Below are 15428 nucleotides of genomic sequence, written 5' to 3' on the forward strand. Positions count from 1 at the left end.
TATGTTTTTGCTGCTATAAATCCAATGACTGCCATTTCTGTGGTATGCTTCATTAACAGTTTCTATACGGCATAGTTAGTGACAGCAATTACAGTCGTTATGGAGAGATGAGAAATAGTATGTGACAGAGAAGATGAGAGTGTTGGGCTAAACTCAAACAAAGAATGTCACATTTACAAACTCTGCGCTGCCAGAGAGCACCACTTTGACCTTTCCAGTTGTACGTAGCCCTTGGCAACTGTAAGTGTAAAAGAGTAAAGAATTACACAAGTGTGAATGAGATGGCTCCAGTGTCAGTTCTCCTCACTATCACATTCTCAAGGTTTTGAATTTTTCTAGCGGACAACACATTCAAGATATAAATATTTTAGCATGCAATTCTTTGGGCCAACTAATAAAATAACCCTCACAAGTCGTGTCTCCTTGAGGTGGAGGAAAGAACAGTTTTTATAAATAGCAATGCTGCTTTAGTCATCCTTCATTTTCTTTCTCCATCCACTGTGAGGTCAGAGGTCAGGGTCAGCTCCCTAGAGGGGGAAGCTCCAGTTTGAGGGTGAGGGTGTCACCATCCAAGCGGCTGAAGGCCAGTTTACCAAAAGAAGGGCTTGAACCCTCTCCCACATGAATGGTGGTCTCTACACACACCATTACAGTCCTATGCTGCCCTATGCACTATCTAAGCTCCAACAGTTACGGCGCACATGTGGCTGAGATTGGATCAGCTGCTGCCTCAGTGACCACCACTCACTTCCCTCTGGGCATTTTGGATTGAGGTGGCCAAGGCACACCCCCGCTCAGACTAAGGAGGGAGGCTTTAGGTGCTGTCGAGCTCCATCCATCACAAGTCAACGTGTTGGCACAGGAACCTTCATCCATCCTGACTTGCAGCCCCTCCGACTCTTTTCCTGAGTTTTTAAAGCAGCCGGTTCTGAGTGAAGCTGATTGGGAATATAATGGCTTTAAGTGCTGCTGCGAAGCGTTAAACGTGCACTGACATGATTATTGTCACTTGATTTCTTCAAAGCACCAAAATAGAGATGTAATGACAGGGAATATGTTAGATGTATATGCAGAGGATATTGTATTTACTGAGATATGAGCATCTGGGGGGGGGGGGGGGGTCAATCAAATATCTACTCAATGCCACACACAAGAGTGATGTAAAAAGACATAAATATCTCCATTTTTTTGATAAATGTTGTCTATATGTGGCAGTGTAAAGCACAGCAGACATCATCTTGACATACATTTTGTGCGTTCATCTCGCGCAGCTTTGGAGACTCCAAATCATCTGCGAGTGCCTGGCGTGCGTCATTGCGCAGCGGCGCGTCCAGCCCACAGTGTTTAATGGGAATCCGCTGACAGAGCACATCCAGTTGTATGTGCGGGCATATGTGCACGCAGCTCAGACAGCAGGTGCGGTCTTTTACCAAACTCGATGGCAGTCTCGTGTGCGAGCACACCGATCTGAGGGAAAACTCTTTACGGACTCGTATTTCCAGGATGCGCTGAGAGATGTGACATGCTCGCGGCGATCGGCAGTTTCAGGTAAAGTTCGTCTTTTAACTTTAGTACCGGAGGTGATTTTTGATAGGAATGACGAAGGCACCTGTTTGTGATGCATTTTTGGGACCGTTTATTCTCCTCTCGTGCGCCTTTCCTCTCCAGAGCGCATTTGAAACGAATATGTGTTGTAACTAACGCAGACTGGAACCCAAGTGACGGTTTTAAACTTTATGGTACAATGATTTTTTTTTTTACATGATCAGAAATCCTTAAAAAAAAACAACCCTGCTCTTGTATAATCGTCCATTTCAGCCTTATGTAATTGATACTTATACATGAATTGCCTGTCTTACACGGACTGCTCCGTTTGTGCGTGCGAGTGTGTACATGAGTGCATCTCCCCTCTTCAAGAAAAAAAAAAAAATCTTTCAATTAATTCTGCCTGTGTAAGCTGCTGCTGGTGCACCAGTGCGTGGATGATGGTCTTTCTTGGTGTGAATGAGGGTTAGGGGTTAACAAGTTTTTGCTTAACCACGCAAGACTCTTGATCGCTGATTGATTTCCCCTCGAGGCCATACTATTTTGGACAGAGGATTTAGTTTTTAATTGGAGGAACAATGAAGAAATCCGACTGCGGCCAAGCTCATGGAGCAAATGGCAACATTTAATTGGGCGCTCCGGTAATTTTAAGGCTGACAGGTATAAAAGTGAGGTCAAGGGTGAAGGTCAGGGATGAATTCAATCCAGACCCTGAGGGGGATGTGCAGTCTAATCCCTGACTTTATAGGAAAGTGGGTGTTGCTGGGATGTATAAATGGAGGATGTATCAGGGAAATCACTTCCTTCACAGAGACTTCTTATCATTACAGATGAATCAACCCCCCCACCCCACATTTTAGATATGATTTCAACTTATATCTGCCAATTCTGCCGATCTGCCTGCTTTCTTGAATATTACTATTAATGTTTGTTTAATCGTACATTATGAGGCTGTAAAGCACACACCACTTGTTATAAAATGGGCAACAAAGAAAAACCCCAAACTACGAAAATGTATTCCAAAGAAATGTATTTGAACTGTGTGCATGGAACTGATCGGTACCATCATTCCAATATCCGGTCGGTGAATGATGCCAGTATCGGCACCCGATGTCCCAAATATTCTCAATCCAATATCCCTCCGTGTACGACTGTTCTTTCTCTGCACAGCAGCTTTGCATCAAATAAAGAAAAACAAAACAGTCGAGACAAATGCTCACAACAATAATGCGAGTCAGCAGTCATAAAGAAAACAGGAAAACCAGTAATTGAAATAATACAAATGCTCCAGAAAACCTTGCGGTGAGGATCCCTGAGTCCATGCCTACTTTCTCCCACTATATTTACCACAGCGATAATGCCTGTAATCAGCAGAACAAGCACAGCTTGTAAGGCATAGTTAATTGGTTCAGATTTTGTTCACTCATTGGGTATAAACTGCCAGCTGCCTTTCAGATTTAGCTCTCCCAGTCCAGGCCAGCCATCACAAAAAGGCACTGGAGGGGAGAGGGCTGAGATTTACATAAATAGAGTTGAGTGGAGAAGATAATGGAAAGGCTCTCTGTTATCATCCAAACTCCAGAGCTGTGAGTGGTATTTGCTCTGCCTCTCAGATGGATCACAGCCTAACGACTGCAGTCTTACACTAATTGAACACATTGGAGGCAGCATTGTCTTCATTTTCACTTTTCTATCCGTATTGACCCCCCCCCCCCCCCCCCATCATCATCTTTACCCAATTATTGACTGTTGTCTGTGGTCAAGCAAGCTAATTGGGACTGTTAGCCTGTGCCACCAGGGACAGTCACCGACTGGCTCATCTCTGCCTTTTGCTGTAGATTTTCTGGAACATCTGTTTCAATAAGGTCTCGACCTTATGACCCCACATTCTGCTGTCTTTGTATTTTATGCTGAATTTAAAGCAACGCTGTAGTCTCACCGGGTTGGCAGGTGCATCACAGTTGCAGAGGCCATTTGGCAAGTTGTGTCAGTCAGAGGTTTTTTTTGTTTTTGTTTTTTTTGCATTGTGGGATCTGGCCTTGACTCAGATGCACATGCACTGTCAGCTGTCACATGTAATCTGATGGCATGATTCCTTGTGGTATTGTCCATTCCCATGCTGTCACACTGTCCAGATGTGTCTTCAGATCAAGTTGTTTCCCCCAGGCTTTATTTTTCAAGTGTCTCGTGTGAAGGAAATGTGGTCGAAGACCAGAGGTGTGGTGCTGAGGGAGGGATGGGAGGTTTCCAAACGGTCACATTTGTCATGTTTCAGTGGATCTTGAATGAGTCCCATGCCTCTTCATGTGTCACTATGAAGCGCTCAAAGGAGGATGTTTCTATTTCCAGCCAACAGTTGGATTAGAAGATCCACTCCTATAGCTGTGCTGTAAATATAATGTTATCACTAGCAGCCGTTAGTTTAGCTTAGCACTAAAATTGCAATCAATGCGAACGAGTGATGAGTGCATTTCCATCCACTTCTTTTTACCCACACTTTTAATTTGTGCATTAAAAACGTGAGAGAAAAAACAAACAATCTGAATATATATATTTTTTTAAGTTTTAATGCCAGAGGTTGTCAGAAAACCTGATGTATCAATTAAAAGCTAAATGCAGATTTGGAGTAAATAATGGCGCACGTGACTGTCGGGGCTCGTGGTCATCAGGGCTGTTTTAAATCCATCCTGTTGTTTTGTTTTTCTTTGTTTTATTAACTTGCTGCACTTTCTTCTACAGCGGCAAAGAAGGGAGTTGAGCCACGTTCTGCTCCACTTCATGGAAAAACACTTGATATTCACATTATGTTCATGGATGGAAATGCTCAAACATTTCTGAAAATTGATTTAAAATGCATTATATTTGTGTGGAAACATGCCTAGTAGACTTTTCCACCAGAAAGAGACTCATCTGTCCTATCCAAAACTGCAGACAAATATTTAATTTTAGACATTTTACCTCCAAGCAAATCAAGTGACTTTCCCACCTGGGATCTTAAAGTTTTGTTGTCATTTATGGTCCCACAGGCCTCTCTGCCTTCCTGGGTCTCACATTATCTCCTACAATCCAATGCAATCCAATACTGCCTTCTGAGAGATTTTGAGCTGCGGTGATTTTGAACTGCATGATGAGGTGTTTTGAGTGCATGTTGGTTACATACATGAGGAGCAGAACATATTTGTAACATATGTCAACATAATGCACTCTAAAACTCAGATTGCAGAGCACGGACCTCCACCAAGGTCCCTGTTATATCTATAATTTACCATATTGTTAATGAGATCAGCAGCAATGGCTAGGGATGAATGAGAGAGGGAGGACTCTAGCTCATTACCAGTAATAATAATATTAATACATGATGATGTGTGATAAAGCACGACAAGGTTTCTAATGAATGATGTTGAGCGGAGGATGGCGTGATAATTCCTGATAATGGACATCTTGAAGCGCATTATCCTGGTTATATCATAGTCAACAGCAAGATAAAAAAAAAAGATTAATTTTAAATGTAATTACTCTGCTTCCCTGGTAATACTCACATAGTTAACCAACGCTTGGAACAATCATTACCATTCCATCACATTGTCATTCTCCCCACATCAACATCAGGGCTGTAGTCTCCTGTTCATCTAGTCGATTAATTGGTTGTCATGCTCTAGTTTGAGAAAATCTCATCGGGCGAACAATCGCTGTGTTATTTTTATTCAAAAGTGCTGCCTGGGATTAATCAGGGATTTCAGGTGACAGGATTGACTACTGAGGGTCAGTATTTTTTGTCTCTAACTGAGTCACATCGGTACTACCACAAACACCGAAACATCTTCAAATGTTTGGTGCAAACTTTCAGTACCAAGGAGTAAACTCATCAGGTCAAGCTACAGCTTCTCTGATGTCTCTCTGAGAGCGGGGCGAGCACCGTCTCTCTCCCTCTCTCTCCCTCTCACACACACACACACACACACACACACACACACACACACACACACACACACACACACACACACACACACAGGAGTCAGTGCTGCTGTGGTGAGTAGACCAAAAGTCACACTCATAACTCGTAACGGCTTCATGAGTAAAAAGCCAAAAATCACGGAGGCGTCAAAACCAGCTGTTCAACAAGCACATTCAGAAACCTGAATTGTGAGTTAAGCTAACAGTGCAGCATTGTGTCCTATAAAAATGCTTAAATGTACTGTGTGTATCCGCCACCATCCCCCATCATTCAGAGAGCAGGTGAGCAAGGTCAGGATTGAAAGATTTTTCACAATTTGGTCAACCACAGTTTTATTTGGTTGACTAAAGCCTTACAACGTCCACATTTTCTCAAGGAAATGTTGGCTGTAGGATACAGTACGATACGCGTCACGATACGATAGTATCGCGATTTATCGTGATGCTCTGCAGGAACAGGTATGGTATCTTGCAAGGTGAGTTCTCAAGTTGGTCGTGTTGCCTGAATGTGTAATGGCAGCAAGGTTTGGCAAATTACGTTTTCTTTTCCCCTCTTTTCATTTGGAAGCCCAAATGCTTCCAGATATCCATTTATAAGTTTCTAGGCATTTTAAATTTCTCCACCACGTTGGCTCCTGCTCAGCCACTTTCTGACTGCCTCACTCACGACTACAGGAAACGCTGAGCCGCATCGTAGCTGTTCTTTGACACTTACTGGAGCAAAAGTGCGGAAGTTGTATTGTATTTCCAATCCAGCAAACACATAAACTAATATTAGAACAAAAATGATATTAAAAGCTGGTATTTTGGTATTTTGTATCAGGAAAAAAGTATTATGATACAGTATACTGCGATGTTGATATTTTTTTATCCCCATCTGAGCTGGCTGCAGCCTGTAGTAGCCACCTGAATAGCAGCAGCCTTGAAGCTTGTGCATTAGTCACCTTCAACAGTCAGTGTGGTAATAAAGTTACTCATTCTTTCGAATGTCACGTCATCTGCCAGCTGATGTCAGTAAAACTGCTTGTTTACTCACCCCTTTCTCTCTTCGATTCATCTTTCTTCCTCTCCATCTCCTCATCAGTTTAAAGACAGTATTCCCCTAATAGGTTAAAAGAAATGTTGATCTCCCTCCAGCTCTGACGCTCTCTGGATCTTCATGAAGGCTTTATGAATAATTCACCCACCTGGAGGAATTATTTTTCCCTAATTTATAATCCATGCCCACCCACATGGATATTTTACTCCACCTGCTGGTTTATTATGCCATGCAGCGTCTCGTCGCAAGCGCAGGGTTCTCAGCTCTGAGAATGATATGTAGATGGTCGTATTTTTAATCAAACCAGTAATGTTTCAATCTTTGCTCTTCCTCTTTCTCCATGAACATTGGTAAATGAAATCCTTGCCGCCAGCCAGGGAGCTGACACACGGCCGCTGCGTTGGCATTATTATTCTGAGAAGATGCAACCTGCAACAGCTTCATGTTTGGTCATCTCAGCGAGGGTCTCGAAAGAGTTGGTGAGAAATGGAGGTGGGCCACAGAAAGCCTCAATCAATAATCCTAGGAAGAGGGAGGGCTCCGACCAGGTGGAGTCGGCGGACTTACATAACATTAGCCTCATGGCATAATTAACGAAGTCAAAGCTTAGGGTTTTCGAAAAAAAGAAAAAACACTTTTTTTAGGTTAGTTGGTTAGGCGAGTTAGGCAGACATCTCATTTTGGCCAAAACATGACTTTGGCAATTGTGCTACGAGGCTTAGGATGAGAGAGAACCAGACAACAAGAACAATAGTGAGAAGGTGAAGCAACTTTTATAAAGTAAGCCACATTATGGCCAGATTCTTCGATTCTACCCCACATCAAAATTGTCTGATGTTATTCAATTCAATCACTTCTACATTAGTGATTCTTTTAGAGCTGTTCCTCCACTGTACTTACAGAGTCTCTTAAGAAATATTGAGCTCTAACGGAAAAAAAAAGAATGATGAGAAATGCAAGATACTGATTTCCATTTGAGGAAAAGTGCATTGGTAATGAATCGATGCGCCTTATCAGTGGATACCGAGTGATGGCATGCAAATCAGTCTTGCTCCAAAATGCTGGATTAGTGCCGTCGCAGTGATTTGCGGAACGACGGATCACCGGAACTAACATAATTAAAAACACGGCATCATTTTCATCTCTTCCAATTCAACAAGTCGTCATGTAGAAATGACAGAACAGACGATGTGCTATAATTCCTCTCACAACGTTAAAATTTGTGATACAACCCAGTGTAGCATATCTTGTTTTGACAATGTAGTATATGTCAAAACGACAAACAAACAAAGTTAAGGAACCATCTTGGTTTTTGGGCTGCAATAGCAACCGGAAGCCTGCTGCATCTCTAATGTCCACAACAAATCCTACCTTGAAAATAGTATGGACATCTCAGTCATTCTGTGTTTGGCTGCACCACAGAGGCACAATGTTCTTCCTAACAAAACAATTCCCAAATAATTCAACTGTTGATGCCGTTTCCTCCTCTGTCATCCACCTGAGTTTATTTCACCATGAGACCTTCTGTCACTTCTTGTTTTTTTGTAAATCTCCTCCCAATTTTTTTTTGCCTCACATCCCATCTTTGTCTGGTTTCCCCCTTTTTTCCATGCTCACTTGCGTCTGGTCGATTAATCAGTCTTCATCAGCCACATCTCTGTTCCATGTGCCTCTTATCCAGTCAGCTCCTTTGCTGCCCTCATGATCTCTCACCTGTTTCTTCTTTGTCATTAGTTGGGTTTGTATTTTCTCTCTGTCTCTGGCAGATACTCTGTTTCATCATCGTGCCTGTCATTAGTTTACCTGCCAGAGTGTCTTGCTCTTTTATTTCATTTCCTGCCTGCCTGTATTTGGCTCTACCTACCACCATTACACCAAGAAACTTGACACTGTGTGTTGCATTACGTGGAATAAAATGACAACGCTGAGGAAATTACCTCCATAGCATGTTTATCCCAGAATGCATTGTGTTTCTGTTGCTGTAGATTACGTAATGGTGAGGTTATAACCGAAAGAATTTAATCTTTCCCCCTTACCATGGCAAGTATGATAGTCTAACTTCTAGAACAGGAGCAGGTGGTTACCATGGTGACGCCAAGCTTATCTTGCAGCATCTGCTGAACATTTTTCCTGTGTTGCCCTCGTCAAAATAACTGCGGCACATACGCAAAACCATGCGCACAACCTCCACCATTCAAGATAGATGCTGCATGTGTTCAATTGAAATGCATTTTTGTATTTCATCACCACATTCCATGATTAGGAATATGAGAAGTGTAAAGGGGTCGGTTGGAATTGAACTGACGTGTCCAAGAAGAAGTCCAAGTTGTTACTGACGAATAGGTTGGCACCTTTTGCGGCAGCTTCCACCATCAATATGACAACCAAGGCATCCATCCACCTCCTCCACACTGATAAAGAACTCATCGATAGAGCTGCTTTGTCTGGAAGAGCTACTTGTTTGTCTGTTTCGGTCCAGTACCCTTTCAAAAGGCGGACAATAGCAGACAATAGCGCCCTCTAGCGTATGACGGGGATGATGGAAAATTTTGTCAGATGGTGGCAAATGAATTAAGAAAACAATTCCTGATGCTTCAATAATGTACATTGAATTTTACAAATCACTGGAGTCTTCCTTTCCTTTACCTGTGTCACACTTGTTTTGTATATGGACCTGTAAGTGTACGTTTATCTCAGATATTTATAGATATTACTGCTGATTGTACATCACAAATAACCCCAGAAGTAAAGACCAGAAACGCCATCACTTCCAGTGTTTCAGCTGAGGATGGTTGCCTCAGGAGAAACTGACCACGTTTATATGAAGCCTCTTGATACACAGTTGACGAACCCGATAATGATTGTCTTCATTTGGGTTTCCTGTGCGGTACTGATTCTTCAGCCTCGATCAAAAAAGCATCCACGCGGAACAAGTTCTCTGTTAGTGGTTCTGTGAATAAGTTCAAATGACAACTACCAACCTCGCTATCATCCAGTATGTTGAAGGACAGAATGAGAGGAACTGGGGGAAGGGTTGAGTTGGAGTCTGGACTGGCAGCTATGAGGCCGTAAAGGTTGCGAAAGCTAGTGGTGTGACTCATCCATGCAAGAATAAGTACATTGAAGAAAAGGAGAGAAAAGCCAGGGACATAAATGAAGTGACTCAGTTCTGCCTGACATATCTTTTTATTTTTCTTGTTGCCCTTTTCAAGTCAACTTTAAATCAAAATGACAACATTTAACGTCACAGCTGAAATAAAAGGCATTGCTTCAGATGAATGTTACCCTCCAATGCTGGCGTGTCCTTCACCGGGATGGACGATGACCTAAGGCTTGGAGTTTAGCAGAGTAGAGGAAGAATAATATCATCTGGAATATCTAATATCATCGTGTTTGTCATCTCTTAAGTCACAAGGAAGCAAATAGTTAAAAGCCATCTCTTTATGTGTATAAAGTAGTTCATTATCATATACAGAGGCACTGTGTACTGAAAATGATCTGATGGCAGTGTATCCAGATCTCTTATTTATACTGTCCAACTTCACATCTCCACTCTTAATTGACCGTAGGTGTGGCTGTGAGTGTGACTGCTTGTCTGTCTCTATGTGTTGGCCCTGTGATGGATTGGCAACCCGCCCAGAGTGAACCCCGCCTCTCGCCCGAAAGCCGCTGGGATAGGCTCCAGCCCCCCCCCCCCCCCCCCAACCCTTAAAAGAATAACCGGAAGAAAATGGACGGATGGAACTTTACTTCTCCAATTATAGATTTTCTTGCAGGATCTTTACCGTCTTTATAGCATATAAATAAAGAACTTGGAATCCTTTTCACCCTCAGACCCCTTTATAGTACAGAAGGTCTCCAGTGTCTCAACTTCATTTTGTCAACGTCACAATTTTGCAGCCCTGCAGTTGTAGTATCATCTGGATACTCAAGGTAATGTTGGTTTTTCCACCACGAATCGTCATTTGCATTGAAAACCTCATCAAAGCGGTTATGGCGTGATTTTTGCAGGGATCCATGTCAAACAAAGCTGTTGTCTGTAGTTCTCTGGACTAGAATGTGGAGTCAAAACATCTCTGCAGCTCCATGACATTTTTGATTAAATTTCAATTGACTGCAGCCTTAACAACCACCCCTGACCCACTGAAATCTAATCACTCCAACCACATGCTGGGACACATTTGAGTGCATACACTTCCCAGTTTCAATGCAAATGTGTCCTGCAATGTTTGAGACAAGGACACTAAGGGGAAATACATCATCAATTGAAGGTGTTGGTGACAATTAAAATATCTTGTTGTTTTCATAGATCGGTGACAGACTGATATCAATACTCTGCACCTGGACCTTTGACCTCGTCGTGTAACTGATGCAATGATGAAACAACAACAACAACATATGGACCAGTGATGAGGCCAAAATATTCCTCTGTCTTATCCATGACACTAGTATGCATTTTAATGTGTATGTTACCAGGACAACTACTTGTTTTGTTTCTAGTTTGTAACCTTTACTTGTAGTTGTTACAGACATTTCAGGGTACATTGCCTATAGTCATCTTCTGACAATACTTCTTTTTTCCTTAATTAAAACTTTCAAAAGATTAACTTTGCACTGAAATGGAAACCAGGTTGGTGTCCACTTGTAAACGAATCACTCGAGACAAGTTGTAAATCCAAGTGTAAACCGGGTCTGGCATGCAGGAGATGTCTTGTTTACTGAAAAAGTCCAAGATAGTTAAATCACATGAAAGAAAGACCTGGATTGTGGGATGATGGATTGTGTTGTGATGAAGGAAGGCAGGTGCAGAAATCAGCAGCAGCAGCAGCAGCAGCCGCGTGGCATCTTGATCAACTGAGATGAATAATTAATTTAAGCAAATCAAAAATAAAAAAAAGCTCAAAACTGAAGGAGAAGACAAAAGAGCTGGCAAGGAATGACAGAACAGGTAACCACAACAAAGGATCCTACAAAAACAAAGAAATGATGGAACCAAACTAATCAGACGAGGAGGAACAGGTGGCAGGACATGATGGAACTCAGACGCTGCTGGGAAGACAGAGACGGATGGAAACGGCGGGACTCATGAGAGCGATAATGGGCGAGAAGTAAACAAGATGAGACACACAAAGAGAGCGCGAGTCAAAATATCACTGCAGTACAACATTTGTAAGAACTTGAAGACAAATATGGATTTATTTGATTTTCAGTGCTAGGTATCTGCTTTAACTTTACAGGCAGTGACCATTCGTAGGGTTAGTGAGAAATTTTAGAGAAAACGGATTTAAGTTCTTCATGGGGAGATTTTAACAGTAAAATTTGTAGGAAATGACCTTTAACAGAAAACTATAATGATTTTCCTGCTTGGTTTCTATATTCCCCTGTCATCTTCAAAGTGTTACCCATTATATTAGACATATACACATTTTAATTGTTTTTACGAACGCTAACTTCACATACAAACAGCGATTCTTGCAACTTCATGGTGTCTTGGTAACACCCTAAAAGGAAAACACAATAAATTCAGAATAGATTGTTGGTCAAAAGTGATATCGTCACCTAAATAATCGGTTAATTCAACACTATTGAATTATAAATGACGTACACATTTAATGCATTATTTAGAAGAACTTCGCATTTTTGGTGATGTTATTGCATTGAATACATGTAGTTGTGTTCATTTTCTTACAATACCAACCTGTAAAATATGTGATGGGTGATGCTGCCGTCTATGCACCAGAGTACATAGACGGTCCTCTGTCGGAGAGACCTTTCCACTCCAGAAAACACTGTCGTAGCACCAGATTCAAATATTCCACATGGCCTGACCCCGACATTTGATATCATTGCACAATATTACACTTAATTTTTAATCAACTGGTTTGTTTTCATCTTTCATTTAAAAACTGTGTTCTTAACCTGGGATTCAAATATCGCTGTCAGGTTGACAAGTTGAACAGGTTACTCTGCTTAATTTCCGCCATGAAATTGCGAAAGTGTTAACTGAGCTTCATTTATCATTAATTAATGCTTTTTGTGACCCTAATTGTGAAGAAGGAAAAATGTATTCCTGAAGGTAGCACCTCGCCGTAGCAGAAAAGTAATAGTAAATAAACATGAATTAGAAATTAAACTGTTCAGAACTCTTAAAACGATCCTCTCAAGCCATTTTCCTGCCTGATACTGCAGATTAGAAGCCAACATGTGCCAGCTCCTGTCTGGACTTGTTTCAGTATTGGAGTCTCTTATCGCTTCCTGTTATGCTTTGTGATTCCACCCTCATATGTTTACGTTGCATTTACTTCTTTTCCAGCTTTTCTTTGATGACCTGCCCACCCTGACGTTCCTCTCCAGTGTCTTCCTACTCATGTAGCTGTGTTTTTTTTCCAGTTTCGGTCGAAGGATTACAGCCCCTCTTTGCATGTTTGTAGATTTTATTTATATTCTTTGTGTTTTTACAGTTTTCTTGCCAATGACTACTGCTGTTTGACCTTTGGACTGTTTTTTAATGTGTGTGTGTATGTGTGTGTGTGTGCATGTGTGGGGTGCATCTTACCTTGCCTCTGATGGATTTCTTTGCCTTCACTGCTGTAAGATTATGGACTTCTCCTCAGCCCACTCCCTGTCAATCAGCTGAGCCATAATAAAGCTATCATTGAGACTATTTCCTGTGAAAACCATGAATGAGTCAAATCCCTGGTCTTTGGAGTCCTGGGTGCAAGTGGAGAACAGGCAATTGCTGATGCAGTCTTCCGTGACTGAAAGGTCAGCCGGAGTGTGAATGTGGTGGACGTCTGATGTCCTTGTAATTAAAACACAAAATATTGTGTTTTAAAGCAGCTGAGTTGATCAGATTATCCCTGATGTTAATGTCTCTAATTAGTGAACTTTATCAAATTAACACATTCCGAGGGCGATCGAGCTGCTCCCTCTCTGGAGCACAACGAGGATCTTTAGTTGTTGGAGGAGGAGGAGGGCTGTGTGGGTGTGTGTAGAGGGGGTGCTTGGTCTCCCACCTTGAGAGTTAACAAGCTGAGAGCTCTCAACAGATTTTGAATTTTACCAGAGGCATAGGAACATTCGTAATCCCTTCTGAACGGGTTGGATATACTGTATACTTTCCAAGTACAGGATTCCTTATCTACAAATAAAGCACTGGGATTGTAAATCTATGCTGCAGACTTGCTATGAAATATTCAAAAGTTGGAGCTAAGAAATAAATCATCCATCATTTATCATTATGAAAGTTGTGTTGTGATATCCAAAGACAGAGGAGAAGAAGGGGCATTTTGAAATGAAGTTGATCAAATTAAAAAAGAATCAGAAAACTGTTTTTGTGAAACTAAAAACTTCATTTTGGTAGCAGAATTTATACAGCAAGTGCAACACAATGTGCTTTGCATCAATAAAAGAATAAAATCATGAGAAGAAAAAGATACATTAATGTACAAAAATCTAATCACATGGAATATAATCAATACATTTGGGGGATGTACATAAAAGCTACATACTCAAGGGCTGAGATTTGTGTTTAGGGTGCTGTGAGATGGTGGGGGGGGGGGGGGGGTGCCACATGTCTGCATATTTCTGCTCTGGGGGACGTTTGAGAGACCGGAGACAGTTGATCTCTCTGAGAAGTTAAAGAAATGATGCTACTGACCTGGGATGGAGAAGGACGGGTCAGGTTATTTTCTGCATGCTTGGTCTCCTAATTGCATGAAATGAAAACCTGAACTATGATGAGTCTGTACATGTGATGAGAATCAAATTCTGAATGGATTATTTATCGTATCAGTAGTTATTCCTGTGATTACTTGAGAGTCCGTGGGTTTCTATGCAAAGAAAAGGACGACAATGGCATTTGATTACGCTCAGTTGCGCAGCATGAATCAGGACTGTTTTTCTGCTGTTTGACCTTAACATGTTCCTACAGTCATGCCACTGATCTCAGATATTTGCCTGTAGGAGAGGAAAAAAAGCAGGAAATGGGCCAAGTTAAAGGAGCTTCCTCAACTCAGTATTCATTTACTCTGATGTAATGGAACACAAATGTACAGTAGTTCAACCCCTGGTTCTCTTCATTCGGGTGGCTGAGAAGCCCACCTCCCCCAGTGAGTCTCAGTCCGCTAACAAACCCCAGTGAGGTGTGATAGTAGTGAGAGCACAATCGGACTCAATAACAGGAAGCAAACCAAAATGCAGTTTATGGACTATTTGTGTGCATCTGATGTCAAAAAACAAAAACAAAAACAAGTAATATGACTAACTTAATTTGACATTTTCCAGTACTACACTTTTGACCAATCAGAGCGGCTCTGCTCCTTCATGCACACCCATCAGCACATGTATTTTACTGACTTGGTCTGCTTGAATTTGTGCATTGTGAACCAGACTAAATGGAGAACAAACCAAATGTATCCACTTCAGTTTGATCTGGAGAGTCAAACAAAGTCAAACGGGGTCCAGTTGTTACAGCGCCAGCACAAAGCTGCGTCTGTCCTAACCATCTACTTTAATTATGCTCACGCCACTGAGCAGATGGATTACACTCAAAAGTCAATGCAAAAATTAGTTTCATGCAATAATGCTTCCGTCCACCGCAGAAGCCAAGCAGCATTCAGTATTCCCATTATGTCACTAATGTTGCTGTTGTACATCAGTCACTGCAGCGAACGTCCTTAATCAAAAAGAATGGAGGAAAATTCAATCATTAAACACGAGGCGCTCCATAACTCCCCAGTAGGCTAGGCACAGTAGCCATTCCAGCTAGCTGTGAAGGTTAGCAACCCCTTACATCTCTGAAAGCCTCTTGGTAAATATTCACATGCATTCTCTGGATAAAACAACTTTAGATTTGAGATTAAAACACCTACAACGTCGCCAAACTGTA

At 41.7% G+C, this 15428-nt stretch overlaps 1 protein-coding gene across 1 annotated transcript in view; it reads left to right on the forward strand.

Moving 5' to 3' along the window:
- The first annotated feature begins 1346 nt into the window (after positions 1-1346).
- LOC147247773 (gamma-aminobutyric acid receptor subunit pi) overlaps positions 1347-15428 on the forward strand; it is a 59524-nt gene continuing 45442 nt past the window's right edge. Inside the window, exon 1 of the mRNA XM_086180033.1 lies at positions 1347-1548. The gene's annotated coding sequence lies outside the window, so the exon portion shown is untranslated. The remainder of the gene's footprint in view (positions 1549-15428) is intronic.

This window comes from Aulostomus chinensis, chromosome 16 (genome assembly GCF_037954235.1).
Source record: "Aulostomus chinensis isolate RoL2024-O1b breed Wild chromosome 16, RoL_Achi_v1.0, whole genome shotgun sequence".
Classification (NCBI taxonomy): domain Eukaryota; kingdom Metazoa; phylum Chordata; class Actinopteri; order Syngnathiformes; family Aulostomidae; genus Aulostomus; species Aulostomus chinensis.